General features: G+C 46.9%; 1 protein-coding gene across 1 annotated transcript in view; it reads left to right on the forward strand.

The window, feature by feature from the left end:
- The first annotated feature begins 15,086 nt into the window (after window positions 1-15,086).
- LOC137371463 (putative methyltransferase-like protein 21E) overlaps window positions 15,087-24,933 on the forward strand; it is a 33,018-nt gene continuing 23,171 nt past the window's right edge. Inside the window, exon 1 of the mRNA XM_068034100.1 lies at window positions 15,087-15,163. The gene's annotated coding sequence lies outside the window, so the exon portion shown is untranslated. The remainder of the gene's footprint in view (window positions 15,164-24,933) is intronic.

Genomic DNA, 24,933 nt, shown 5'->3' on the forward strand with positions numbered 1-24,933 from the left:
CTCAATTGGAGGTCAACAGACTTCCAGCACCAATGCTGTAGCCTCTGGGGAAGCAGTTCGTAGGAACATTAGCAGAGATGAAGACAGGCATAAAGGGAATGCATAAGGGTGATTAGTTTATTTATGTATGCATTATTCATTGTTGAATTTATAAATCAGGATTGGAATGTGCATTTTCTGTTTTTTTTTGTGTTGTGAGAAAGAGGATGATGTGATGGCCAGTGCATTTGCAACAATCTTCAGCCAGAAGTGCCGAGTTGATGATCCATCTCGGCCTCCTCCTGAAGTCCCCAGCATCACAGATGCTAGACTTTAGCCAATTCAATTCACTCTGCGTGATATCAAGAAATGACTGAAGGTACTGGATATTGCAAAGCTACAGGCCCTGACAACATTCTGGCAATAGGACCTGTGCTCCAGAACTTGCCGTGCCGCTAGCCAAGCTGTTCCAGTACAGCTACAACACTGGCATCTACCCGGCAATCTGGAAAATTGCCCAGGTATGTCCTGTACACAAAAAGCAGGACATGTCCAACCCAGCCAATTACCGCCCCATCAGCCGACTCTCAATCATCAGTAAAGTGATGGAAGGTGTCGTCGACAATGCTATCAGGTAGCACTTGCTTAGCAATAACCTGCTCACTGACGGTCAGTTTGGGTTCCCCCAGGGCCACTCAGCTCCTGACCTTATTACAGCCTTGGTTCAAACATGGACAAAAGAGCTGAACTGAAGAGGGGAAGTGAGAGTGACTGCCCTTGACATCAAGGCAGTATTTGACCGAGTATGGCATCGAGGAGCCCTAGCAAAACTGCAGTCAATGGGAATCAGGGGGAAAAGTCTCTGCTGGTTGGAGTCATACCTAGCGCAAAGGAAGATTGTTGTGGTTGTTGGAGGTCAATCATCTGAGCTCCAGGACATCACTGCAGGAGTTCCTCAGGGTAGTGTCCTAGGCCCAACCATCTTCAGCTACTTCATCAATGACCTTCCTTCAATCATAAGGTCAGAAGTGGGGACGTTCGCTGATGATTGCACAATGTTCAGCACCATTCGCGACTCCTCAGATACTGAAGCTGTCTGTGTAGAAATGCAGCAAGACCTGGACAATATCCAGGCTTGGGCTGATAAGTGGCAAGTAACATTCGCGCCACACAAGTGCCAGACAATGACCATCTCCAACAAGAGAGAATCTAACCATCTCCCCTTGACATTCAATGGCATTATAATCGCTGAATCCCCCACTATCAACATCCTGGGGGTTACCATTGACCAGAAACTGAACTGGAGTAGCCATATAAATACAGTGGCTACAAGAGCAGGTCAGAGGCTAGGAATCCTGAGGCGAGTAACTCACCTCCTGACTCCCCAAAGCCTGTCCACCATCTACAAGGCACAAGTCAGGAGTGTGATGGAATACTCTCCACTTGCCTGGATTGGTGCAGCTCCAACAACACTCAAGAAGCTCAACACCATCCAGGACAAAGCAGTCCCCATCCACAAACATTCACTGCCTCCACCACCGACGCACAGTGGCAGCAGTGTGTACCATCTGCAAGATGCACTGCAGCAATGCACCAAGGCTCTTTATATAGCACCTATCAAAACCACGACCTCTAACAGCTAGAAGGACAAGGGCAGCAGATGCATGGGAACACCACCACCTGCAAGTTCCCCTCCAAGTCACACACCATCCTGGCTTGGAACTATATCACCGTTCCTTCACTGTCACTGGGTCAAAATCCTGGAACTCCCTTCCTAATAGCACTGTGGGTGTACCTACACCCCAAGGACTGCAGTGGTTCAGGAAGGCAGCTCACCACCACCTTCTCAAGGGCAATGAGGGATGGGAAATAAATGCTGGCCTGGCCAGCGATGCCCACATCCCATGAATGAATTTTAAAAAAACTTCCTGATGCTTTTCCATCCCCCCCCATCTCCTCTTCCTTCTGTTCTTCATGTTCCTGCTCTTTAGCTTCTCATCTGATAGGTGGTGCCAATGACTGTTCCCTCATAATGGCCAGGTTGTGCAGCATGCAGCATAACGCATAAGTCCTGAGACCTGCTCAGCCAAGTACTGCAGGGCTCTTACAGCGCAGTCCAGGCAGCAAATGCATGTGTGGTCCAGGTGGGAGTCATGAGTCATGTCATAAGTGACAATTCTTGTCATCCAGTAGCCAGCCTTTGACTTGCAAAGTCAAAGTGGTTGAAATACAGGTGGCGCAGAGGATTCCTGAAAAATGAAGGATTTGTGACTACTGCCAGTGGGCATTGACCTGCATGATGTGCTGCCTGTGGTTGCACACCAGCTGTACAGTGAGTCAGTGGAATCCCTTTTGGTTCATGAAAATATCTCAGTTCAGTTGAGGCACTTGCAAGGCAATGTGTGTGTAGTCAATGGCAATTTACACCATGGGGAATCTTGCAATCTGGGCAAATTCTTGTGCTCATTCTGCATGCTTGTCCCTGGCAAGAAGGAATGAGATGAAGCTGTCTCTCTGTGTTTAGAGCACCTCGATGGCCCCCTCACCCCAGTCGCTTATACAACTGTGTACTGCAAGCTATGAGATGGTTCTCATATCTCCAGCTATAGTCTGGAAGGAACCAGATGCATAAAAGTTAAGAGCCATGGTCAGCTTGACAACTCCAGGCAATGGCAATACAGTCCTTGCCCTACTTTAAGGTTGCTGCTGTGGCTGCACATTTCAGTCACAACTTCTTTAATGAAGTGAAAACATCTCAAGCATTGGTCTTCACTAAAGTTCAGGTAAGAGAATTGCCCCAATGGGTCGATAAGGCCTTGTGTTGAGAACCCTTCTCCACCTCCTCCTCCCTCTTCTGCAGCTTGTTCTGCTCTGCATGGCCTCTCTTCATTCTCCCAGTCATGCTTAATTCCAAAACAAAAGCTTACCAAGTCATCCATGTCTGGAAGCAACTTGTTTCAGCACCAGCTTTTAAATTAACAGAAAAGTACTTCAGCACCAGCCAGACAGGGGCCCCTGTAAAATAGCAAGGGAAGGTGGGGGGGGGGGGGTGCAGTGCCTGTTGCCTTCCTGCTGCCATGGCATCTTACCAGTGGCGGGTGGACCCTCCACCATGTGGGGAGACCGCCTGGTAAACACAGGCAATCTACCTGCAGGCTCGTTGGGTAGGATGGGGTGGGGGGCCCTCCTCTTCGGGCACTCTGTGACCCACGGAGGGGTCCCCCCAGTGGCAATGGCCACCCCTGTGGCAACAGAGTCCCCTGACCTCAACAGTGGGGAGGGCCCTCCAATTGGCTGGCAGCTGTAGGAGGTGGGCTCTTGTCCTTTAAAGGGATAGGTGCCCCGTTGGCAACTAATTAGTTGCTAGGCGGGCCCAAAATGAGGCTGGGGTTTCTGGAAACAGCCGTGGTGGGGTTACCCCTGGATTTCAGGTCCGTTGTTAGGGACCCTGTGCCTGACAAAATTCAGCTTGGGGAGTGCTGAATTGTACTGAAGTTGCTTCAGATAATCTGTGGAAGACTTGGAGAGAAGCAAAAGCACAGAAAATGGAGCAACAGGCAAGAGCAAGGGCTTCCAGGTTTTCTGATGTGGCACTAGTATCAGTACAGGAGGTGGAAAGGAGGAGAGACACAATATCTCCACAGGGGCACACCCCGAGAAGGGAATGGGAGCAAGTGGGCAGGGAGGTCAATTCCCGGCGTCTGGGCCTGAGAACCAGGTGGCAGTGCCGGGAGAAGGTCAATGACCTCACATGGGTGGTCAAGGTCAATGAATGTGTCTTCACATGACATCTCCTACCTGCTGCACCATCAACCTCTCGTGCTGCTCAATGCAACACATCCCTATCACTCACTCATTAGCAGTCCCGAGCACTCAGGCTTTACATTTAGATACTCCACATCACCCTCACACATCCACCAATGTTTCCAGGCTCATACCCACCTCTCACGTCTTCCACATGCCTCCAGCTATTCAACTATGGCAGGCACATTACCCAAACACTTTGCGACATTCTTCCCTCTCTCTTGCAGGACAAGGTGGCCTATAACAAGAAGGAACAGAGCAGAACTGGCTGGGGACAAGCACAGCTGCATCTCCTCAGCCCTTTGAAGATGCAGCTGTGCTTGTCCTCTTCCTGTTCTTTTCTGCTCCTTCCTGTTATAGGCACATTGTCATTCAGGATGATGGTATATTCTTGCCTATGCCACTTCTGAAATCCCACCTCGCCCACATGCTGCTATCTGGCACGAAGCACAAGCTTCAGATGGTGTGACCATGGACCTTTTGTTTTCCACACTGACCCCACTCCCTCACCCCAACCCTCCCATTCTGCATTTCTGCTTTCAGATACCCAAGAACTGTTGCCTGGCCAGCCAATGCAGCCTCCTGAAGAAAAATGAGAGCAACACCTGACCTCTGAGGAAGAAGCACCATCGCTTGTTCTGACACTCGCAGCCAATAGCTCAGATACTGGCACTACATGAAGCTTAGAGGGCAGCAGAGAGGCAGGATCAGCACATGGTAAGTGACTGGACAGAAGTGGCCTACAGCAGGCCAGGGGAAAGGATAATTTGTGTGCCAGCTTATCGGAATGTGACGTTGCAGATGAGTTCTACTGCAGAGAATTCGAAAGAGGAGCCCAGTGGGGTGGCGTACAGGAGAAGGCAGATGATCATGCACGTGGAGATACTGGGTGCATTGCAGGCCTGCCAGACAACCTCCTGTCACCATCAAGCAGCATAGAGGAGTCCCGTCCAACTTGTCACAGGGCTTCACACAGAGTTTGGCGAGCATCCATTTCAATGTGGAAGTAGTGACCAACTCCATGACAGCAGTTGTGGACCCAGTTGTGATGCAGTGTTTGGTGGCTGATGACTCAGTTTCCATTGTAGCACAGAAAAAAGCCACCCAACATCTGAGTGTTACACTGGAAGCTCAGATTGAGGTTTTGAGATCCATGGTTGTTGCTATGCAACCCCAGCTTGGTGCCATGCAGGCTCAGACAGCAGTCATCATGGCTCTAGATACCAGAGCTCAAAGGGGCTTGCAGACTCTCACAGCAGTCCAGCAATGTATCCTCTACCAGATTGCTAGCATTGCTAAGGCATCACCCCAGGGGAGTGGCAGTGTTCCATGGAGCACAAACCTGCTATCCTCTCTCAGGGTGGCAGCATTCATCCTCCACAACTGCCACTCCTTTCCGCCACTGTTTCCTTTCAGCCAGCCTAGACCTGCTGCCTATGGTGAACTGGTGCAGTCTGATATCAGGCCCACAAGGCCCAGAGCCTTTCAAGGGCATCCTGAAAGGCCATTTGCTGTCTCTCCCACTGAATGTCAGAAGCCTTGTACCAGCCATGCTGCAGCCACTGAATATGAACACCAGGATAGACAAAGACACCTGTAAGGCAGGCATTAAGCAAATGCATAACGGTGAATTGTTCATTTTTGTATGTGCCATTGGAAGTGTTGCTGGATAAAGTTGTTATGGATTTTTTTTTGTTGGTGGCTTTTATTTCAGGATTTTGTCCAAGAGGACACTATAATGGGACACTGCAGATGCATTGAAGGCAGGGAAACAGTAGAGTGACTAAGATGGCATCTTAGGAGAGCTAGAGTCTGAGTATCTGTACACAACAATCTGTCCAGAGTGAAGGAGTCCTGGATGCCTCCTCCCTACCTGGCATACTTAACTGGCAGGGGAGAAACCATGATCCTGTCTTTGATCCTGTCCTGGGTATGCTTTGAGTAAAATGGCTATAACCAAGCTTCAGGCCAGGGAGTGTGTAACACTGTTTGGGTGGTGGTGAAGGACAAGGAAGGAGATGCACCAGTTGATTGTACCTTCTTCATCAAGAAAATCCTCATCGATTGCTGTGGATTCCAAGCTACGGACATCTTCTGCCTGCAGGATTTCCCCAGCAGTGGATATTTCGACGTGACGTTTAAGAATGTGGCGGGATGCATCAAGTTCCTGAAGCCATTCAAGGAGAAAGGGAACCTGGCGCCACTGTCGATCCTCACAGTGAAGCCACTCTTCACGCTTCCGTCACAACATGACCGGGTGGTGACAATTCACCTCTACAACCCCCATGTTCCGGTGGTGGATGTACTCACCTTCCTCGCCAGGTATGTCGAGGTGGCGGGCAGCAGCACTGATGTCAAGGACCCATTTGGGATTTGGACCAGCAAGCGGCAGGTCAAGGTGACCTTGAACGTCGATGCCAATGGAGCCATCATTCATCCTCCCTCCAGCTTCGCTATCGGGGGAAGTCAAGGCTTCTTGGTCTACGCTGGGCAGCCCAGAGTTTGTCGCACCTGTGGCAAATCTGGTCATGTGGCAGCTAACTGCAGCACGGTTGTATACAAGAACTGCAAGAAGGAAGGCCATCAGACCAAGGACTGTAAGCAGAGTAAGTGTTGCAACTTGTGCTGGGCGGCAGGCCACCTCTACAAAACCTGCCCCAAACGCTGCCTCAGTTATGCTCAGCTGGCAAGGTCCAAGGAAAGGCTGGGAGAAGGAACGATGAAGGCGTCCGGTGCTGGAAAGGAGACAAGTAACCTTCTCCACAGTGAGGAAAGTCTACCTGAGGAGAAGAAAGGGGAGGCAGCTGAAACCAGCGACCCAGCACCTACCCTGCGCCCGGAAACCCCTCCTCCACAGACAGAATCAATGGAGGAGGAGGCAGCAGATGGACAAACAGGTCAGTGGCAAGTGGTACAAAGGAAAACCGCAAAGAAAAAACCTCCAAAAGCGGAACAGGCCACCACCCAAACCAGTGGCAAGAGGAGGCTACCGTCTGAGACAGACCACAGCAGCTCCTCTTCACTGGACGAGGAAGTGTCGGAACGATGGCACCTGCAAAAGAGGCGGCAGAACTCAAAGGAGCTGGAAGATAAAGCCCCCCCAGCCCCCGGGCACTGGAAGCTGTGATGGACCCGGCATGCCCCAAACCCAAAGCGCCACACCTAGCGACATGGCCAGAGCATCCCAGCTCCGGGACACTGAGAGCAAAGACACGTCTGGCGCACCTCAGCTCCGGGAAGCCGGAAGCAGTGATGTTTTCGAGGAGGAACAGAGGGGAACAGCAGAGGACAGCCCAATCCTTGCTGCCGACAAGACCCCCTGATGTCACCCCAGCGGAACAAATCCTGCATGAAAAACCAGGAGGGGTTTCTAAGCCCAACGAACATGAAACAGCTTGCGTACACTATGGGTATGCAGGAACATCCCGAAGGACTGGGACTAGCAAGGACAAATGGTATGGGAAGCAACAACTAACTTAAAAAAAAGGGTATAAGGATTGCTTCAATTAATGTGCGTAACATTAAAGCCACTACGCGATGTGTTTCAACCTTGGATTACCTCGCCAAGGTCAAAGCCGACCTACTGTTTCTGCAGAGGTGTGGAATACCACACCTCAGCACCTACAGGCAATGGTTGCGATGGTGGTCCCACGGGCCATCGAGCTGGTCAAGGGCTAATGATTCCCGTTCCTCCAGCCTGGGTATTCTGCTGCGGGGAGGCAACTTCACTGTCTCCGAAGTTAAGGAGGTGGCGGGCGGTCGCCTCCTCGGAGCCGATGTAATGTACAGCAATGCTCCACTCCGGTTGATCAACGTGTATACCCCGGTTCAATGCAGCGAGCGGCTGACCGTCTTCCAGCAGCTCCTGCTGCTGCTGGCGGCATCCAGGCCGGTCATCCTAGGCGGTGATTTCAACTGCATCATCGATGCAGCTGGACGATCTGGCAGAGATGACAGCAAACTGGACGCTATGTCCAGATTCCTAATAGAAACAGTAAAAGATGCCAAACTGCACGACGTCTTCAAACCTGCAGACGGAGCACAGAGTAGATACACATGGTCAAGAACGGACGGGTCTGCCCGTTCCGGGATTGACTTCCTGTTTGTGTCCCGTGCTGTCACGGTCAGATCCACTGACGTCAAGCCGGTGTTCTTCTCCGACCATTGCCTCTTACTGGCTGACTGTCACTTACAGTATGACCAGCGGGTTGGCAGGGGGACATGGAAGCTCAATGCAACACTGCTAACCTCAGAGAACGTTGAGGAACTCAAAAGGGATTACAAAGGTTGGAGGACCGTGAAACCCCTCTTTGAGTCTCCAGTTCACTGGTGGGAGGCGATCAAGGAGAACATCAAGAGGTTCTTTATCCTCAAAGGTGTTTAGAGGGCGAGAGAGAGACAGAGAGAAATGTCCCGACTCCAGAAAAGAATGCAAAATCTGCTCCGGCTGCAGTCGATAGGGGTCGAGGTCAAGGAGGACTTCCATGAGGTGAAGAGTCAACCGGCCTCGCTCTTTGCCACGGAGGCCTCCAAGGTCATCTTCCGGTCCAGAGTTCGCTCCATTGAGCAGGATGAGACGTGCTCGCATTACTTCTTCCAAAAGGTACACAGAGAGAGCTCTGTGATCAGTAGCCTGAAGGAAGAGGATGGCTCGGTAACATCTTCGCAGTCCGACATACTAAGGATCAGCAAATCCTTTTATGCTGGGCTGTATGACGCAAAGCTCACAGACAGCAGAGCCTCCCAGTCCTTCCTGTCATCTATCACAGAGGTCTTAGATGACAGCATGAGGGAGAGACTGGACAAGCCACTAACTCTGGACGAGCTGACAAAGGCCGTCAAGTCCTTCGAGACGAATAAACTTCCCGGAAGGGATGGCTTACTGGTTGAGTTGTATTTGGCCCTGTGGGACTGGGTCGGCCCAGACCTGCTGGGAGTATATGAGAATATGCTCCTGGCCGGCAGCATGTCAGAATCCATGAGGAAAGGCATCATCACCCTCATCTACAAGCGGAAGGGGGAGAGGGCAGAACTCAGAAATTGGTGGCCCATCTCACTGCTTAATGTTGACTACAAGATTCTGTCCAAAGTCATAACCAGTCGAGTCAAGTCTGCTCTGGAGTTGGTGATTCACCCTGATCAGACCTGTACTGTACCCGGCAGGAAGATCTCTGATAGTCTCACGCTACTCAGGGATACAATCGCCTATGTATGGGACAGGAGGGTGGACACCTGCCTCATCAGCCTGGACCAGGAGAAGGCTTTTGACAGGATATCGCACACCTACATGATGGACGTGCTTTCCAAAATGGGGTTTGGGGACGAAATCTGCAATTGGATCAAACTGCTCTACACAAACATCAGTAGCGCAGTCTCAATCAACGGGTGGGAATCAGAAAGTTTCCCAATCCAATCTGGAGTCAGACAGGGCTGTCCTCTCTCCCCGGTCTTGTTTGTTTGCTGTATTGAACCCTTTGCTGAGTCTATTAGGAAGGATGCGAGCATAAGAGGGGTGACAATCCCAGGCAGTGGAGGCACTCAGGTGAAAACCTCCCTGTACATGGATGACATCGCCGTCTTCTGCTCGGATCAGCTGTCCATTCGCAGACTGATGAGCATCTGCGACCAGTTCGACCTGGCCTCGGGAGCCAAAGTTAACCACGGCAAGAGCGAGGCCATGTTCTTTGGGAACTGGGCTGACCGATCCTTTGTCCCCTTCACCGTCAGGTCAGACTACCTGAAGGTGCTGGGGATATGGTTCGGAAGGGCCGGGGCGTGCACTGACGCCTGGGAGGAGCAAGTAACCAGGGTACAACACAAGCTGAGCTTGTGGGGGCAGCGATCTCTCTCCATTGTGGGTAAGAACCTGGTCATCAGGTGTGAGGTGCTCACGTTGTTGATGTATGTGGCGCAGGTCTGGCCCATACCCCACTCCTGCGCTGTGGCGGTCACCCGAGCCATTTTCCGCTTCATCTGGGGATCCAAGGTGGACCGGGTCCAGAGGGACACGATGTTCAAACCTCTGGATAAGGGCGGGAAAAATGTACCCAACATCGCCCTCATCCTGATGACTACCTTCGTGTGTGGCTGCATCAAGCTGTGCGTAGATCCCCGGTAAGCAAACTCCAAGTGTCACTATGTGCTGAGGTTCTATCTGTCCCCGGTGTTGAGAAGGATGGGCCTGGTCACATTGCCGTGGAACGCTCCATCCAGTTGAACTGTGCCGTACCACCTATCCTTCGTGGAAAAGTTTCTGCGGAAAAACACCTTTGAACACCAATCCATTAGGCAGTGGTCTGCACGGAATGTCCTCAAGGCCCTATGGGAAACGGAGATGGTGGATCCTGTCGGATGGTTCCCTGAGCAGATTGCTAAAGTCATTTGGCGGAATGCCTCATCACCAGAACTTTCAAACAAGCACCAAGATGTAGCTTGGCTGGTGGTGAGAAGAGCCCTCCCCGTCAGATCCTTCCTGCGCGCCTGGAGTCTCACCCCCTCCTCACAATGCCCTCGAGGTGGCTATGGTGGGGAAGAGACCACCTCCTTCTGGAATGTGTCTTTGCAAAGCAGGTGTGGAAAGAGATGCAGTGGTTTTTGTCGAGGTTCATCCCAGGCAGCTCTGTAACACAGGAGTCTGTGCTCTACGGGCTGTTCCCAGGGACGCACACCGAGATAAACATCAACTGCTGCTGGAGGACTATCAATTCGGTGAAAGACGTCCTTTGGTCTGCCCGAAACTTGCTGGTCTTCCAGCGCAAAGAATTGTCCGTGACTTAATGTTGCAGACTGGCACATTCCAAGGTCCAGGACTACGTGCTGAGGGGCGCACTAAAGCTTGGGGCAGCCGTGGCAAAGGCTCAATGGGGAAAGACCACTGTGTAAGGCCCCCCCACCAAGGTGAACTGAGGAGCTGGATCCATGGGAAACCCCTCGAACTGTATCCGGAAAATATTTGTTTGCTGTTAAATGTACATGGCATGAAAAATGAAATGGAAGGGTTGTGAGGCAACTCACTCCTGTATTGAAGGAAACTGATCTCCTTTGCACTCTTTGTATTTTTTGACTTGGTGCTGTTTGGAACTGTTTTGTAATATATTTTTTACAGATTTTTATGAATGAAGTATATTTTGGAAATAATAAAAAAAAGCTTCCTCCCTACCTCCCTTTCCTCTTCCTCCTCCCCCTACCCCCCACCCCCAAGGTGGCCTCCAAAGGCACCTTCATGATAGCTAGGTTATGGATGACACTGCAGACCACCATGAACTTTGACACATCCTCTGACAAGTACTGAGACACACCCCCCTCCCACCCCAAGTGGTCCAGGCTGTGGAACAAGGATGTTTCAGGATGTGATGGTTTGCTCCATGACATTCCTTTTTGCTGCCTGACTCTCATTACAAGTGTGCTGTCCTCATGTGGTCGGGTGATGGAGGGGAGTCATTAGCCTGGTGTAGAGCCAGCATCCCTTGTCACCCAGCAGCCAACCTCTGGTTCTTTGTGGTGCGCCAAAGATGGCGGGTATGGCTGACTGGCACAGCAGGAAGTTGTCATGGCTGCTGCCAGGATAGCGGGCATTCACTGAGAGGATCTTTTGGTCATGGTCAGACACCTACTCTATGTTAATAGATTGGTAGCTGTTGAGGTTACCGAATATCTCTCCGTTAACATGTGGGGCCCAGACAACCATGTGAGTGCAGTTGATTGCATGATGTACCTTTGGGAATCCTGCCAGCCTGGTAAATCCACATTCCATCTCCTGTTCCTCTCTGGTCAATGAGAAGATGATGAAATCCCCTCTCCTTCTATACAGGGCCTCTGTCATCTCCCCTATGCAGCAATGGACAGTGATGTGTGAGATGTTGTTGATGTCGTTTGCTCCTGCCTGGAAGGATCCACTGGTGTAAAAATTTAGGGCAACAATGACCTTGACGGCCACTGGTAGTGCTGCCCTCGCCCTCCTGTGAGGCTGCAGGCCTGGTTGTGGGAGGTGTACAGTTCAGTGACCACCTCCTTTGTGAAATGCAGACACCTCAGATACTGCTCCTGGCTGAAGTGGGAGTAAAAGAAGTGCTCTGTAAAGACCCTTGGTAGGTAAGGCCTTTTATTGAGAGTTCTCCTCCTCCTCCCTCTACGAACTGCTTCCCCTCTCTGCTCCCTGTGCTCCATTTCCAAATCTCTCTGCAGCCCAAGAGGGACTCCAACTAGAGCCTCCAATACTAGAACAGAACAGGGTAGAAAACTCCTCTGAGCTCCGTCAGGATGCAGCACCACTCCCTTGCTCCAAGAACACAGGACACCACAAACTCTCCAACAGCAAAAATAAGTCAAAAGTACTGCAACTGGAAGTTGGATGTTTAGCCCTTTAAATAAAGCAAGTGGGGAAGGGGTCCCTCGAGTAACTAAACACATGTTCAGCTGTGAGTGATTAGGAGATGATGTTAACTGGACCTGTGCGGTACAAAGAACAAAGAACAAAGAACAGTACAGCACAGGAACAGGCCTCCAAGCCTGCGCCGATCTTGATGCCTGCCTAAACTAACACCTTCTGCACTTCTGGGGCCCATATCCCTCTATTCCCTTCCTATTCATGTATTTGTCAAGATGTCTCTTAAACGTCGCTATCGTATCTGCTTCCACCACCTCCCCTGGCAGCAAGTTCCAGGCACTCACCACCCTCTGTGTAAAAAAAAATTGGCAGAATGAGCGCCAAATCAGCCTTGAGACTGAATGATGTCATGATCCACCCACTCTGTATACTTCTGGTGCACGCATGGCACACCGGTGCTAGTACCGCTGCCAGTTAGGGTGCACCACCCGCTCCGCACTGGAGGTGGCCAGAACTCTTCTGACTGTCATTATCTCGCTCCAGGGATTCCATAGCACTACGAAGCCAATTTCATGGCCTATATTTTTAAGCCACGGCGATCTGGTCCGTGTTACAGGGCAGTATCATTGTTTAGACTTGTAGGTTTGGCTGTCATAATAGCAGATCAGGCTAAATAGGAGTCAAATATGAAAAAAAAGCTGGCAACCAGATTGTTTAAGGGAGAGTGATTGATGCCACTGAACCTGAGTAGATATTGTACCAGATCTCAATTTATTGAGTAGAAATGTCAGAACATGCAGGGTTTTGTGGATACTCGGGAGTTTCTAAATATCCATTGAGTCCCTCATAAAAATTGCCCACTCCACAGCTGGACTGGCAAACACTTTGGCAGTTGTACTGATTAAGTGACCCATCAACTGCTTCAGAAGTGCTAAAGGATCCTTGTTACTTACAGAATCAAAGAATCATACAGCGCAGAAGGAGGCCATTCAGCCCATTATGCCTGTGTCAGCTTTTTGAAAGAGCTATCCATTTAGTCCCACAACCCTGCTTTTTCCCCATAGCCCATTAAATTCTTCCCTTTAAATTGCCTTTTGAAAGTTACTGTTAAATCTGCTTCCACCCCCCCTTTCAGGGAATGTATTACAATAACTCACTGCGTAAAAAAAAAAAATTCTTACGAAATCCCCTCTGGCATTTTTGCCAATGACCTTAAATCTGTGTCCTCTGGTGAGTGACCCTCCTGCCAATGGAAACAGTTTCTTCTTATTTCCTCTTATCAAAACCCTTCAGAATTTTGGACACCTCTGTTAAATCACCCTTTAACTTTCTCTGCTCTAAGGAGAACAAGCCCAGCTTCTTCAGTCTCTCCATTAAAGTAAAGTCCCTTGTGCCTAATACCAAGGCGGTGGTGTCGTGGTATTGTCACTGGACTAGTAATGCAGAGCCCAGGCTAATGCTTTGGATACATGGGTTCAAATCCCACCACAGCAGATGGTGAAATTTGAATTCAACTAATAAATCTGGAATTAAAAAGCTAGTCTAATGATGACCATGAAGCCATTGTTGTAAAAACCCATCTAGTTCACTAATGTCCTTTAGGGAAGGAAATCTGCTGTCCTTACCTGGTTTGGCCTACATGTGACTCCAGACTCACAGCAATGTGGTTAACTCTTAAAATTCCCTTTGAAATGGCTGAACAAGCTCAATAGTTCAAAGGCAATTAGGGATGGGCAATAAATTTTGGCCCAGCTAGTGATGCTCACATCCCCCAAATGTACTAAATTTTCTCTAGACCTCAACATCCTTCCTAAAGTATGGTGCCCAGAATTGGGGCCTAACCTCTGATTCATAAAAGTTTAGTATGACTACCTTGTTTTTATACTCTGGGGTAAAGTGGCATGATGCAGACTATGGAGATGCTCTGTGGACAGACAGTGCTGTGGCTTACCTGCGCAGTCCACGTGGCATTTCCCATTGATATTTTATTTTATTTTTTTATTTAGAGATACAGCACTGAAACAGGCCCTTCGGCCCACCGAGTCTGTGCCGACCAACAACCACCCATTTATACTAATTCTCCATGAATCCCATATTCCCTACTACATCCCCACCACCTACCTACACTAGGGGCAATTTACAATGGCCAATTTTACCTATCAACCTGCAAGTCTTTGGCTGTGGGAGGAAACCAGAGCACCCGGCGGAAACCCATGCGGTCACAGGGAGAACTTGCAAACTCCACGCAGGCAGTACCCAGAACTGAACCCGGGTCGCTGGAGCTGTGAGGCTGCGGTGCTAACCACTGCGCCACTGTGAGGAACACCGCGCATTACATGCAGATAGTGGCCTGGGGTGCTGCCTGCCCCCGGGAAATCATCATAGTCTGCACAGCAATGCTTTAAAGCAGTGCTATGTGAACACATTTTTCCCCTCTATATCTCTATTAATAAAGCCAAGAATCCCATATGCTTTTTTAACAGCCTTTTCAACTCATCCTGCCACCTTCAATGATTTGTGTCTGTAACTCCTCAGGTCTCTGTTCCTGCACCCCTTTAAAATTATACCTTGAGTTTATATTGCCTCATGCATCATGATTGCTTGGTATTTTTCATTATTTATTTAAAAAATCACATTCTTCAGAATGCATGTTTCAAAACCTTCAGTACTGCAGTACATTGCAATAAAAATGGTTATTTCTGTTTTTAAAAAAATAAAATATGGTCAAATATTGCAACAGAAACTTTGACTGATGTGTCAAATAAGTTGATTTGATTCCTCTTGTTAAACAGTGATAGTTATCACAGATGAAATCTGATATTTCTAAGTGCTTCTATTGCCATATTTAGTGTAGATATTACATGACATGGGATTGTGTGACCTTGTCAACTTGCAGCTGTTGCAATTTGTTTTCTGCCTCACAGAAATTGTTGGCAAATATTGGAACTTTGAATTAAGGTCACAGTCTTCTGGGATTGTTGAATTATGTGAGGAAAAAGCTGGAAGACACATCTTTAGGACTTTTGTACTGCAGGAAAAGAGCTCATGGTTTAGGTAAGGCCATAACTAATGTCACTGTCAATAAGATCTGATTGCTTTGTGTAGACTTAGTTATATGTTGAAAGTTCCACAGCAATGAGTAACAATCAAAACCCTTAATCAGAGGTCAGCTATATTTATATGAAAATGAAAGACAAAATGCATATTTGTTGTTTCAATAGCTATAATTGATTACAGAAATAAAATTACTTAGACCAAAGTTTACTAATAAAGAACTTATTAAACAGAAGACCTGTTAGTCATTTTAGTACACTGAAGCCTGTCCTAAATACACAGACCGACAGCGGAATAGAAAACTGCTGCAGGGCATTTTAATTCCTCCCCATCAGGCAGAAACTGGGCAGAGCAGGATTTAAAATGGCCAATTTCCCTTTAGGAAGGATATGATGGCATTAGAGAAGGTGCAGAAAAGATTTATTAGAATGGTTCCAAGGATGAGGGACTTCAGTTACGTGGATAGATCAGATAAGCGGGGGCTGTATTCTTTAGAGAAGATTGAGAGGAGATTTGATAGAGGTGTTCAGAATCATGAGGGGTCTGGACAGAGTAGATAGGGAAAAACTGTTCCCACTGGCAGAAGGGTCGAGAACCGGAGGACACCAATTTAAGGCGATTGGCAGAAGAACCAACAGCAGCGAGTGGTTAGGATCTGGAATGCACTGCCTCAGAATGTGGTGGAGGCAGATTCAATCGTGGCTTTCAAAAGAAAATTAGACAAATATCTGAAGAGAAAAAATGTACAGGGCTATGAGGAAAAGGCAGAGGACTGGGCCTAGGTGAGTCGCTCTCGCAGAGAGCCAGCATGGACACGAGGGGCCAAATGGCCTCCTTCTGTTCTATGATTCTACGATAAGAAGGAGCAGGAGCGTTTCTCTGGGCCAGAGAAAAGAAATCTGCGCCTCAGTTAGCCAGGTTCCCGTCCTTCCCACCCATGAGTCTTTGGCAAAATCCCCTTTCTCTTCATAGCTGACCTAAGAGTTGGAAAGTGACCAATCTTCAACTACGTGTCAGTTGCCTTTTTCTGGTTGTTTCCGGCAGAGAGCTGTCCACCGGTTAAAATCAGCCAGTCCTCCTGCTGACCTCACTATCATCTTTCAAAGTTCTCCTCATTAAGGGACCATTCCTTTAGATTGGGAAATTGCTCATGTTGCTCTGCTATTTAATAGAGACGACAGAGGGAAACCAGGAAATTATAGACCTGTTAGCTTAACATTTGTTATTGGAAAATTACTAGAGTCTATAATTAAGGACTGAACAGGTCGAAAATTTTCAGCTGATCAAAGAGGGTCGGCATGGATTTGTAAAGGGTAGGTCAGACCTGATGAATCTAATTGAATTTTTAGAAGAGGTGACTAAATTAGTGGACAGGGGAATGTCTATGGATGTCACTTATAGTGAATTCCAGAAGGTATTTGATAAAGTTACTCATAAGAGACTGTTATGTAAGTTGAAGCTCATGGAACTGACCTGGTTTGGAAATTGGATGAGCAGCAAGAGACAGAAAGTGGGGATAATGGACAGGTGCTGTAATTGGCTGGATGTGATTAGTGGTGTCCCACAATAATTTGTATTCGGGACTCAACTATTCATCATATTAACGATGGAATAGAAAGCCAGATCTCCACAAAGATTGGCAACATTGCAAGCTGTGTAGATGGAAAAGTAATATTACAAAGAGAACGCGTGATATCAAAAAACGACTGAAGGCACTGGATACTGCAAAGGCTATGGGTCCTGACAACATTCCGGCAATAGGACTGCAGATCTGTGCTCCAGAACTTGCCGTGCCCCTAGCCAAGCTGTTCCAGTCCAGCTACAACACTGGCATCTACCCGGCAATCTGGAAAATTTCCCAGGTATGTCCTGTGCACAAAAAGCAGGACCAGTCCAACCCGGCCAATTACTGCCCCATCAGTCTACTCTCAATCATCAGTAAAGTGATGGAAGGTGTCATCAACAGTGCCATCAAGCAGCACTTGCTTAGCAATAACCTGCTCAGTGACGCTCAGTTTGGGTTCCGCCAGGGCCACTCAGCTCCTGACCTCATTACAGCCTTGGTTCAAACATGGACAAAAGAGCTGAACTGAAGAGGTGAGGTGAGAGTGATTGCCCTTGACATCAAGGCAGTATTTGACTGAGTATGGCATCAAGGAGCCCTAGCAAAACTAAGGTCAATGGGAATCAGGGGGAAAACTCTCTGCTGGTTGGAGTCATACCTAGCGCAAAGGAAGATGGTTGTGGTTTTTGGAGGTCAATCATCTGAGCTCCAGGACATCACTACAGGAGTTCCTCAAGGTAGTGTCCTAGGCCCAACCATCTTCAGCTGCTTCATCAATGACCTTCCTTCAATCATAAGGTCAGAAGTGGGGATGTTCGCTGATGATTGCACAATGTTCAGCACCATTCGTGACTCCTCAGGTACTGAAGCAGTCCGTGTAGAAATGCAGCAAGACCTGGACAATATTCAGGCTTGGGCTGATAAGTGGCAAGTAACATTCGCGCCACACAAGTGCCAGGCAATGACCATATCAAACAAGTGAGAATCTAACCATCTCTCCTTGACATTCAATGGCATTACCATCACTGAATCCCCCACTATCAACATCCTAGGGGCTACCATTGACCAGAAACTGAACTGGAGTATCCATATAAATACCATGGCTACAAGAGCAGGTCAAAGCTAGGAATCCTGCGGCGAGTAACTCACCTCATGACTCCCCAAAGCCTGTCCACCATCTACAAGGCACAAGTCAGGAGTGTGATGGAATGCTCTCCACTTGCCTGGATGCGTGCAGCTCAACAAAGCAGCCCACTTGATTGGCACACCATCCACAAACATTCACTCCCTCCACCACCGACGTACAGTGGCAGCAGTGTGTACCATCTACAAGATGCACTACAGCAACGCACCAAGGCTCCTTCGACAGCACCTTACAAATCCGCAACCTCTACCACCTCGAAGGACAAGAACAGCAGATGCATGGGAATATCACCACCTGCAAGTTCCCATCCAAGTCACACACCATCCTGACGTGAAACTCTCTCGCCGTTCCTTCAATGTCGCTGCGTCAACATCCTGGAACTCCCTTCCTAATAGCACTGTGGGTGTACCTACCTCACATGGACTGCAACGGATCAAGAAGGCAGCTCACCACCACCTTCTCAAGGGCAATTAGGGATGGGCAATAAATGCTGGCCTAGCCAACGATGCCTACATCCCATGAATGAATAAAAAAAACAGTGAAAGCGGAGCATGGCTTTAAACAGCATGCACAATCCTGAGCAACAACTGTTTAGTCCTGTTCAGCTGGTTGCTGTTAGGAGAGGTCATTAAATGAAGTATTACCTACCAAAATTTCATGCAGCCTCTTTAATGATCACCTGCAGGTAATTTAATTGCCCCGTAACAATCCTCCAGGTGGCTTTTCCTAGTATGCACTTTAACTCCTTTACCAAGATCTTGTGCTAAACACAGATTAAACCAGTGTTGCAGCTTCATACCCCAGCTTGACCACCTCTAAATATTTTGCACCTAAAGTATTCGGCCAAAATCACCCCCTTGCTGTCTAGATTCATATGAAGAATGAATGCTGGGGTGAGGTATGAGAGAGCAGCCAACACCTGTGAAACCATACATCATCTGAGGCAAAAGCAAAATATTACAGATGCTGGAATTCCAAAATAAAAATAGAAAACACTGGAAATACACAGCAGGTCAGGTAGCATCAGTGGAAAGAGAAACAGTTAACAAGTTGATGACCTTTCATCGGAACTGGGAGCAGTTAGAAATGTAATAGGTTTTAAGCAAGTGCAAGGACGAAGGATGGGAAAAAGATCAAAAAGGAAGGTTTGTGAGAGGGTGGAAGACAGGAAAAATTAAATAACAGAAGGGTTGGTGGTGCAAGGCCACATCTGAATCACTGCCTTCAGAACAGGATGGGAGAAAAGATCAACACTTGTTTTGATAACATTCTTTGAATTGTGATTTTAGAATCATAGAATCTTACAGCAAAGAAATAGGCCATTTGGCCCAACCAGTCCATGCAGGCATTTGTGCTCCACTTGAGCCTCTTCCCATTCTTCCTCATCTAACTCTATCAGCATAGGAACATAGGAGCAGGAGTAGGCTAATTGGCCCATTGAGACTGCTCTGCCATTCATTTACCTCAACGCCACTTTCCTGCTCTATCCCACATATCCTTTGATGTCATTAGTATCCAGATATCTATTGATTTCTATCTTGAACATATTCAATGATTGAGCTTCCTCAGTCCTCTGGGGTAGAGAATTCCAACGATTCACCTCCCTCTGAGTGAAGAAATTCCTCATCTCAGTATTAAATGGCAAACCACTTATTCTGAGCATGTGTCCCCTGGTTCTAGACCCTCCAGCCAGGGGAAACATCCTATCTACATCCATCCTGTCACGCCCTGTAAGAATTTTGTAAGTTTCAATGAGATCACCTCTCATTCTTTGAAACTCTAGAGAATACAGGTCCAGTTTCCTCAATCTCTCCTCATAAGACAACTCCGCCACTCCAGGGATTAGTCTGGTGAACCTCCGTTGCATTCCCTCTAGGCAAGTACATCTTACCTTAGATGAGGAGACCAAAATTGTACGTAATACTCCAGCTGCACTCTCACCAAGGTTCTGTACAATTGCAGCAAGACTTCTTTAGTGCTCAAAACTGCTTGCGATGCAGGCCAACATGCCTTCCTAATTGCTTGCTGCTTATAGTGACTCATTAACAAGGACACCAGGCTCCTTTGGACATCAACACCTCCCAAACTCTCATCGTTTAGGAAATACTCTGCCTTTCTGTTTTTTTCTACCAAAGTGGATAGCTTCATACTTATTCACATTAATACTCCATCTGCCACGTTCTTGCCCATTCACATAGCCTATCCTAGTACCCTTGAATTCTCCTCACAATTTACATTCTTACCTAGTTTTCTGTCATCAGCAAATTTGGAAATATTACATTTGGTCCCCACATTCCAAATCATTTATATAAATTGTGAACAGCTGTGGCCCCAGTATTGATCCTTGTGGTACCCCACTGGTAACAGCCTGCCATCCTGAGAATGGCCTGTTTATTCCTACTCTCTGTTTTCTGTCTGTCAACCAATTCTCAATCCATACCAGTATATTATCCCCAATCGCATGTGCTCTAATTTTGTTTACTAACCTCCTGTATGGGACCTTATCAAAAGCCTTCTGAAAATCTAAATACATCACATCCATTGGTTCTCCTTTATCTATGCTACAAGTAACGTCCTCTAAAAACTCCAACAGGTTTGTCAAACATGATTTCCCTTTCATAAAGCCATGTTGACTCTGTCCACTCATATCATTATTTTCCAAGTGTCGAGTTATCACATCCTTTATAATAGATTCTAACATTTTCCTTATGACTGACATCAAACTAGCAGGTCTGTAGTTCCCCATTTTCTCTCTCCCTCCTTTCTTAAATAGTTGGATTACATTTGCTACTTTCCAGTCTGCAGGAACCTTTCAAGAATCTATTGAATTTTGAGAGATAGCCACCAATGCATCCACTATCTCTATAGCCACCTCCTTCAACACTTTGGGATGTCGCTCATCTGGTCCAGGGGATCTATCAACCTTCAATCCAGTTAATTTTCAAGTACTACTTCTTTATTAATACTAATGACTTTCAGTTCCTCCTTTTCACAAGTCCCTTGATTCCCTATTATTTCTGGGCAATTTTCTGTATCTTTCTCCATAAAGACAGACACAAAGTATGCTTATCAAGCTTCTCCTTAAATGCATCTATACTACTTGCCTTAACTCCTCCTGTGGTGGCGAGTTCCACATTCTCAACACTCTCTGGGTAAAGAACTTTCTTCTGAACTCCCTATTGTTATGACACGACCGCTCAAGACAAAGCTCCCAATCAAAATATATGATTCTGATTGCGGTGGGAGCAACGCACAGTCAATTCAGTCCCAAAACGTCACAGATCGCATAACATATCTTTAAGCTTTCCCAAATCAAAGAAAGCCACAGCCGAATTGAACTATCTATTAACCCCCGAATGAGGCAAACCCAAACTAGGTATCTTTAGATATCAACAAAGTTTATTCGAGAAAACTAAAAATCTTAAACACTACTAAGAGAAAACAACATTTAAAAATAGGAATAACAATAAAGTCCTTTCAGAGTTACGCTTCCTGACGAAACAGTCCTCCGATTCAAAGTCCACTCGCAATCTTCCAGGGTCCGATGAGGAATTTGGGAATCCAGTCCAACATCCGAAGCTTCAAACTCCTCTTTCTTCCAGTGATGACCACAGCAGATCAACAACTCGCATCAACTTTCAAAAGAACCAATCTAGCTTAACTTTTAGAATTTTGAGGGGTAAAAATAATTAGCTTAATTTCACTTTCTTCAGTTTAAATTGACAGACTTCTCTTCTTCAGTTCATACTGGCCAAGCTGTGTCTGTGTCTGTCTCTCAACTGTCTCTGCAAAAGCCAGTTTTTCAAAAGTCAATTGCAACATTGTATGTCCTGTCTTTGGTCTCTGAATGGCTGTATCCAGGGCAACCAAGATGCTAGGTAACTTCTGAGGCTGCCTTAAAGCAGTACTGATCTTTTGCTGTCTTAAAGATGCACCGCAATATTTCCCAAAAAAAACCCAAAAGGATCATGACGCTATTTGATTTCTTGTTGACTAGCTTATATTGATGTCCTCTATTATTCAGCTTACCCCTAAGTGGAAGCACTCTGTGTCAAACATATCAAAATCTTTTATAATTTAAAAATCTCTATCAAGTCACCCCCTCAGCCTGGTCTTTTCAAGAAAAAAAAGAGACCCAGTCTGTTCATCCTTGAATACGTATAACCTCGCAGTTCTGCTATCATCCTTGTAAATCTTATTTGCATCTTCTCCAGATCCTCTATAATTTTTATAATATGGTGACCAATACTATAACAGTACTTCAAGAGAGTTCTAACAAAGGTTCAATACAAGTTTAGCATAGCTACCCTTCTACTTTTCAATTCGATCCCTCTAGAAATAAATCCTCCTGTTTGGTTTGTTTTTGTTATGATCTTATTAACCTACATTGCTACTTTCTGTGATTTGTGTATTTGTACTCCCAGATCTACTCAATTTAGATTCTTATTTTTCAAGTAATATGTGATCTTATTATTCTTATCATAATGTAATACCTCATACTTATCTATGTTGAAATTCATATGTCCATTCTGTAAGTTTATTAATGACTTCTTGTAATTGGTTGCAGTCCTCTTTGGAAATGAATCCCCCACCTCTGCCAATTTGGAGTCACCCACAAATTTAGGAGTTGTGCTTTTGATTCCAAAGTCTAAATTATTAATGTAAATAGTGAACAACAGTGGTCCCAGCACTGATTCTTGTGGGACCCCCACTTCCCACCTTCTGCTACTCTGAATAGCAACCTTTTACCCCCTACTCTCTGACCTGCAGCCAGCTAGCTATCCAGTCTGCTACTGGTCCCCTGACTTCACATGCTCTGACCTTATTTACCTGACCAAATTTCCTATAATGCTTCCCTTTGCCTTAGCCATGAAGTCACATCTTTCTCTCTTGTCTCCCCTCATGCCCTCTCTGAGCTCATCTTGTCCATGACACCCACCTCCTGTTCCCTTGATCTTTTCCCACTAAATTGCTGATCACCAAACTTCCCCCCCTGGTTGCCATGACAGCCAATATTTAAATTGTTCTCTCTCTTCAGATATTGTTATTCTCTCCTTCAAATTTACCTTCAACAACCCCTCTCAACAAGAACAACCCTGACCCCACCGTCCTTGCAAACTACCATCTCCAACCTCCCTTTCCTCTCCAAAGTCCTTGAATGTGTTGTCGCCTCACAAATCCATTCCCATCTTTCCCCAAACTCCTTGTTTGAATCCCGCCAATCAGGTTCCCACCCCTATCAAAGTACCAAAACAGCTCTTATCATAGGTGGGTGAGTGGAAGGGAAAGATGCGGCAGAAGCAAAAGATGGGCTTGATTTTAGTGACATGTAAGTCCATGAGCTCCTTACAATTATTGTTGGAGGTGAGGGTGAAGGGTACTGGGGAGAGGGGTTTAAGAAGACAGTTTGCAGTAGAGAAAAGAAGCTGGGGGTTATCTTTGCATTCCAAGATGACATCCTAAGTGACTGTGACAAAGATAAACTTCCCCTCCTCATCCTAATCGATCTGTCTGCAGCCTTTGACGTGGTTGACCACACCATCGTCCTCCAACGCCTCTCCACTGTTGTCCAGCTGGGTGGAGTGTTCTCACCTGGTTCCATGCTTATCTATCTAATCGTACCCAGAGAATCACTTGCAATGGCTTCTCTTCCTGCTCCCGCACCGTCACCTCTGGTGTCCCCCAACGATCTATCTTTGGCCCTCTCCTATTTCTCCTCTGCATTGTGCCGCTCGGTGACATCATCCAAAAGCACAGCGTTAGTTTTCACTTGTATGCTAATGACACCCAGCTCTACCTCAGCACCACTTCTCTCGACTCCTCCACTGTTACTAAATTATCAGACTGCTTATCTGACATCCAATACCGGATGAGCAGAAATTTCCTTCAGTTAAATATTGGGCATACTGAAGCTATTGTTTTCGGTCTTCGCTCCAAATTCTGTTCCCTAGCTACTGATTCCATTCCTCTCCCTGGAAAGAAACTGAGATTAAGCCAGTCCATCCGCAACCTGAACCTTGACCCTGAGATGAGCTTCTGACCGCATATTCATGCCATCACTATGACCACCTATTTCCACCTCCGTAATATCATTCGACGTCGCCCTGTCTCAGCTCATCTGCTGCTGAAACCCTCATTCATGCCTTTGCTACCTCTATACTTGACTTTTCCAATGCACTCCTGGCTGGTCTCTGTAAACTTGAAGTCATCCAAAACTCTGCTGTCCATGTCTTAACTTGCACCAAGTCCCTTTCTCCTATCACCCTTGTGCTCATTGACCGACATTGCTTGACCAGGAGCCAATCTCTTGATCTTAACATTCTTATCCTTGTTTTCAAATCCCTTCATGGCCTCACCCCTCCCTATCTTTGAAATCTCCTCTGGCCCCACAACCCTCCAAAATATTTGTGCTCCTCTAATTTTGACCTGTTGTGCATCCCTGATTTTAATTGCTCCACCATGGGTCACCGCGCCCTCAGTTGCCTAGGCCCCAGACTGTGGAATACACTCCCTACAGCTTTCTGACTCCTCACCTCGCTTTTCTTCTTGTAAGACACTCCTTAAAACCTACCTCTTTGACCAAGCTTTTGGTTATCTGAGCTAATATCTTCTTTTGTGGCTCGTGTGATACTTTTATAATGCACCTTGGGATGTTTTATTACATTAAAGGCACTATTTAAATATAACTTGCTGTTGTTCTCTTAACTGCTCTTGTTCATTCCCTATTACTAAATCCAGTAACAATTCTTCCCTAATTGAATTCCCTACATTGTGGGAACTCCATTCCATTATTCCCTTTATCTACCTCTTCTGGCCAATTAATTTCAGGGTAGTTGAAATCCTGCATGATTGTTATTCAATGCGTTTTACTTATTTCCCTAATTTGTTTGCATATTTCTTCCTCCACCTCCCTCCCACTATAAGGTGGTCTATAGTCTACCCTTATTATTGTAATTGATCTTTTATTATCTTTTATCTCTGCCCACATGCATTCTATTTCTGTTTTACTGATGGTTCCATCACTTTTTTCACCTGCCATTATGTTATCTCTAATAAGTACAG

This window comes from Heterodontus francisci, chromosome 6 (assembly GCF_036365525.1).
Source record: "Heterodontus francisci isolate sHetFra1 chromosome 6, sHetFra1.hap1, whole genome shotgun sequence".
NCBI lineage: Eukaryota > Metazoa > Chordata > Chondrichthyes > Heterodontiformes > Heterodontidae > Heterodontus > Heterodontus francisci.